This window comes from Panthera uncia (genome assembly GCF_023721935.1).
Source record: "Panthera uncia isolate 11264 chromosome A3 unlocalized genomic scaffold, Puncia_PCG_1.0 HiC_scaffold_11, whole genome shotgun sequence".
NCBI classification, from domain to species: Eukaryota; Metazoa; Chordata; class Mammalia; order Carnivora; family Felidae; genus Panthera; species Panthera uncia.
The window spans coordinates 27353369-27359368 of record NW_026057578.1 but is presented as its reverse complement, the minus strand read 5'-3'; positions in this window follow the sequence as shown (position 1 = coordinate 27359368).

Here is a 6000-nt window from a genome sequence, read left to right as displayed (position 1 = left end):
GGGCGCCTCATATGTACATATGTATATGTACATACAAGCCGGCCAAAATTGTACATATATGAGCGGCGCCTGGGTGACTCGTCCGGTTAAGCATCTGACTCTTGATTTGGGCTCAAGGTCATGATCTCGCGGTTTGCGGGATTGAGCTCCGCCTCAGGCTCTGCGACGACACTACAGACAGAGCCTGCTTGGGATTCTCTCTCTCTCCCTCTCTCTCGCTCTGCCCCTCCCCTGCTCACACACACACACACACACACACACTCTCTCTCTCTCTCTCTCTCTCAAAATTAAGTCACTCTAAAAAAATGTACATATGTGAATAAAATCGCACTGCCATTGTTTAAAACCGCAAGCGTTAGCTGCGTGGTTTAGAAACTGCTGGTAACTGGAACACAGCCTCGGCCCCGCCCCCAAAACACCCCCACCTTGCTAAGGAGGGACTGTTCTCCCTTTTCAAAGATGGGGAAATGGAGTCTCTCAACCGAAAGGAGAATCAAGATCCAGTGCCAGGAGTGAGGGGCTCGTAACTGATAGGCCTGGGTCACAGGAGTGACCTCAAAACCCAGCCTCAGGTCCCTTCCGATTCATCAGCTGTGTTGTGGTTCTGGGTCCGGGGTGGCAGAAAGCGGAGGCAGGAAGCAGGTGACAAACAGACCATTGTCTTGAGTGGAAAGTCTCACAGAGACACCGCGATTCTTGCTGCACGAGATTCGCCCCTCAACCCCTGGGGACGCTGACAGGCCGCCCCCGAGGTAGCCAGCAGCCCCCGAGCCCCCTTCCAGGACTTGCCGCACTGCCATAGTGGCCCCCACGAGGCGCCCAGGTGATGTCCTCGGGGCTGTGCACAGCACAGTGCAGGAGGCTTCGGGGGCGCCCCCAGGCTGCCCCGCTTGCCACCCTCGGTTATCACCCTGGGCGTTGACATGCAGGGAGCAGAAAAGGAAGGGGGCTGGGAAAGAGCTGGGTTGTGGGGATGAGGCCCAGAGTGGGAGACTCAGGCTGGTGGCTTCATCTTCTTCGGATCCAAGCACTCGGGGAGCCCCAATTCAGCACGTGATTCTCTAGGAATGATCTCGTTCCCCCTGTCTTTGTTCCCAGGAGCAGGAAGATCAGTGCTTCCAGGAAAAGATTCCAGGGCTCGACTTGGGGCAAGTTGCCTCCCCCTCTGGGTGTGTTTTCTCACAAACTAAATGGGAGGTAAGGACGCATGGTGTCCCCGGTTATGCCAAGGCTCCACTGCCCCCCCCCCCGGGGGGGGGGCTGTGGCGGCAGAGGAAACCAGTTCACTCGGTGAGTGGCCAGCACCCACCTCCTTCTAGTCCCTCTACCCCAGAGTCCCTTGAGAAGCACCCTACCCCTCCCTCAATTCCTTTCGGTCCCATGAGGTTGACCCCACCCAAGGGCACCAGGGCTGGGCACATGGCCCAGCCTGACCAACCAGAGCATCTCAACCCTCTGGCTACAGTATTTGGTTCAGGAATGTCTGTGTGACCTAAGCCAGAACTTTCCCAAGAGCTATCAGGAAAGGGGCATTCTGCCTCAGGGCAGAGGGGTTGCTAAGTTGAGAGACTGGAACTGTTGCCACCACTGACGGGGGTAAAGGTGGTGGGAACTGTCAGAGGATTAAGCCAACAGGAAAACAAGGGCCTAGAGCTGAGGAAGAAGAAAAAAGGAGGATTCCTAATAACATCTGAGCATCTGGATCCAGCTATGCCTGAAGCTAGAAACCCCTGTGCTTTTCAGTTACGTCGGCCAACAAGTTCTCTTTTTGCCTAAGCCATTTGAGCAAAAGCCAAATTCTCCAGGTGGGTTGAAGTACTTTCTCCATGCTCTGGCTCCATGATGACGACAGGCTAGCAGAGGGAAAATAAACTGGGGAGAGGGGGTGGTTGTTGCACATATTTGGAGAAAAGACCCAAATAGACATACCTGAGACAGAAACTTCCTGTTGGCCCTGCCCTGGAAAGGGTGACTTCCTTAGCCTCCACTTTGGGACTCCAGCTCCAGCCCCCACCCTAGAGTGGTGACTATTCATTCAACAAATGCTCGTGAGAACCCACTATGAACCTGACCCTAGGCCAGGCAACAGACACAGAAATGGAAAGGTGGTCAGTGACCTGAAAGGGTTTTCAGACTAGAGGGGGACAAAAGTCTGCAAACAAGCCTTCATAATGCAGGGTGACGCTTTGACGGGGGACACACAGGCAAGGAGCATGGGGATCCCAGAGGTAGAGGGCCTATTCCTACTGACGTAGGGAGGCCATGAAGGAAGGCTTCCCGGAGGAGGTGGTGAAGCCTGAGGTAAGACCCAAAAGACAGGCAGAAGGAAAACCAGCGACTAAAGGTGGAAAGGGTTGTCCAAGCAGAGGCAACCTGGAGAGTGATGGCGGGGACATGATGACATTATTGGGCTGCCATGGATGGAGCACTTAGCATGTGCCAGGCTCTGTGTTAAGTCTTTTGCGGGGATCAGCTTTTTCATCCTTTTAACAACCCTATCGGGTAATTACTAGCATCCACCGCATTTGACGGAAGCAGAAACTGAGCGACAGGCAGATTGAGCACACGTTTGGAGGCGAGAAAGCCAACATTCCAACCGAGACAGGCTAGCTCTGGAATGTCCAGAATAGCGAAGAGGGGGCAGGGGGAGAGAGAGTTACAGGATCACCCCGGAAGAGCAAGTGTGGTTGGGGGGGAAGAGAGGGGGTGCGGTGGGGCAGGGGTTACAGGAGGCTCCTGTCCCCCCGGCAAGACTGGCTACCTAGTTTGAGGGGTCCAGCGCAGAACGAAAGTGCCAGATCCTTCGTTCAGAATTTCCTAAGAATCTCCAGACAGTGACAGCAGAACATTACACAGAACATTACCCTTCCAAGCGTGGGCCCTGTGTGACCGCTGGGGTCACACGCCCACGAAGCCAGCCCTGCTCCCGGGTTTCCGTCCCGGGTGCCTGGCGAAGGTTGGGTGGTTACCAGTGACCGAAGAGTCCAGAAGTCCGTCTGGGGCACCGTGGGGGGGAATAGAAAATGGGGAGTTCTGTTTGCGGCCTTGAGGTCCAAGTCCAGAAGGCGGATGGCTCTGGGTCTGGCGCTCACAGGTGAGGTGGGGGCCACGCTGGCACCAGCTGCTTCTCCCGGGGATGGCTGGCTCCCATTTTCCTGAGGGCTGGAGATTCCTTTTGTAAACCCTCGGCCTCCAGGCTAGATTTGTGTCCAACCTCCCTCAGACACCGGCCTTGGGCACCTGTGTTGAAAGATCCTCAGCAGGGGCGCCTGGGTGGCTCAGTCGGTTAAGCGGCCCACTTCGGCTCAGGTCATGATCTCGTGGTCCGTGAGTTCGAGCCCCACGTCAGGCTCTGTGCTCACAGCTCAGAGCCTGGAGCCTGTTTCGGATTCTGTGTCTCCCTCTCTCTGACCCTCCCCCGTTCATGCTCTGTCTCTCTGTCTCAAAAATAAATAAACGTTAAAAAAAAAAAAAAAGAAAGATCCTCAGCAGCCTGGAAGTGTGTAAGCCTTCCCTGGAGCTCACCTCTGCGAGATCTCCGGGAGATGCGGGTAGGGTCCACTGCACACTCTCACCGCGAGGAGGAATCTGCAGCCCAAAGCGGTCAGCCACCTGCCCCCGTGTCCGTGTCAGCCGGGCTTGCTGTGTCAGCGCAGCCCCGAGGAGGCTCCCCAGCGTCCCAGCCTCCTGCTCCACATCGGCCGGACCCGGAGAACCTGGCCCAAGCACTGCCTTCGTTCATTCACTCACCCTGTTCCTTCATTCGGCAGATATTTCCTAAGAACATACTACGCAACAAACACTGGGGGCGAACAGAGAGAGATGAGTGGTTGGTGACGCAAGTAATTAACCGCTTAGCACCTTGAGAAGGGCTAAGACAAAGGGTGGGACTGTGAAAGGGAGCTCAGGGGCCGGGGTGGGGAGCGTGTGGCAGTCCCCTTGGCTGTAGCATTTCCCAGCCGTGGCTACATCAATGCACCTCCCGTCCTGTGTGCTCTTCTTGGGACAGTGACCTCCGTCGAAGGGTGTGGTCTATGTTCCCTGCCTTGAACTGGACAGACACTGACCAATAGAATACGCCAGAAGCTCCGCTCAATGACTTACCCAAGCCTAGGTCTTGTAGTGCAATGTGACTTCCACCTGGCCCTCTGGGGACAAGCGCCTTTGTAGCCCTGAGTGGCTGTGTAAAAGCCTGGCTGCCTGAAGCCACTCTGCTGGACCATGAGGGAGCTGGAGGGGTGGGGGAGAGGAGGCATGCCCAGGTGCTGACAGAACATGTTAGAAGCCTTTGGGATGACCCTAACTCGGCCACCAGCCAACTGCAACGTCATGAGAGACCCAAGCAGATGGCCCAGCTGAGCTGGTCCTGAATTCCTGACCCATAGAAACCCTGAGAGGTAATAAATGTTTTTTTTTATGTTTATTTATTATTGAGAGACAGAGGGACACAGAGCATGAGCAGGGGAGGGGTAGAGAGAGGGGGAGACACAGACTCTGAAGCAGGCTCCAGGCTCCGAGCTGTCAGCACAGAGCCCGACGCGGGGCTCGAACTCACAAACTGCGAGATCATGACTTAAGCCGAAAAGTCAGTCGCTTAACCGACTGAGCCACCCAGGCACCCCCCCCCAATGGTTATTTTTGTTTTAAGCCACTGAGTGTTGGTGTAATTGGTTGACGGCCACAGTAACTGGAACACTGCTGAAAGGTGGGGGTGAGGGTGGGTGGACCGAAGCGCTCTGGACAGAGACAGCAGCATGTGCAAAGGCCCCGAGGTGAGAAGGAAGCACTGAAATGAAGGTGCAGAGGCTGCCAGGGCCATCTCCCAAGCTTTCCAGACTCTTCCTTTGATCCTACCCACATTTCTCCAGCAAACAGGTAATCCTGTTTCCTCTTCTGTACAGAGATCCATGAGCGTAATAACGGGACAATGGGAAGAAAATTACATCTCATGCAGTCATTCATTCTCTCCATCAGGAAGATTAAATGCACGAGCCTGCCCTCCTGCCCCAGCTCCAGGCCACGCATCTCCACGCTGTGTGACTTCGGGCAAACCACTCTCCTGCTCTGTAAAATGGGGACGATCGCGGCACCGGCCTCCTTGGGCTCGCACTGCGGGGCTCCACCAACACAAGACAGTCGCCCTGCACTCTGGGCTCATCGGTGCCAGACGCCAGGATAAACCCGTGGCCGGCATTGACATGCGTCTTCCTCGCAAGGTCGGGGGTGGTATGACCCCATTTACAGCCGAGACAACTGAGGCAGAGGTGGGCAAGCAGGGTCTGGAGCACGCAGGAAGTTCAGTGAATGCTGGTGGCTGATAACCAGCGGCCTTTCCTTTTCCTGCCAAAGCCCCACACACCTGGTTTAATGTCCTCAGTCCCCCGGATGCGCTCCTGGTTCCCCCTGCCCCCAAGCAGCCTGCCCCATTCAAAACTCCCTAGGATTTGGGAAAACAAAGGGGAAAAAACAATAGCAAACAGCTGGTGGGGGGGGGGGGTCCACTCTGGGAAAAGCAGCAGAGAAAGGCGGAAGGCGGTGCCCTGGAGAGAAATGCAGACACTGTTGGGTACCTCTTGCCCCCCTCACCCCCCCACCCCCGCCACGTCCCCACAAAACAAGTCCTGTCCTGCTCTCGTGGGCGGTACATGCTAGTGGGTCGGGGGAGGGGAAGTACACAGTAACTATGACGCTGATAACAGCAATAGGAAGTATTTATGTAGCACTCACCCTCCGCCATCCCTGCTCAAACTCACTTAATTTTCACACTCTGTGAAGTGGGTGGTGTTATTTTCCTCAGTTCGCCAAGAGGAAACAGAAGCACAGAGAGGTTAAGCGACTCGCCCAAAGTCACGCAGCTGGTCTAGCCAGGATTTAAACCAGGAAACAGGTAAACAAGCGAATCAGAAGGTCCTCAGTTTCCAGGCTGAGGACTCACATACATTCATCGTGCAAGAGATGGGGTCTACCCCGCTGGGGCAGGATGTGGATGCATAACATCGT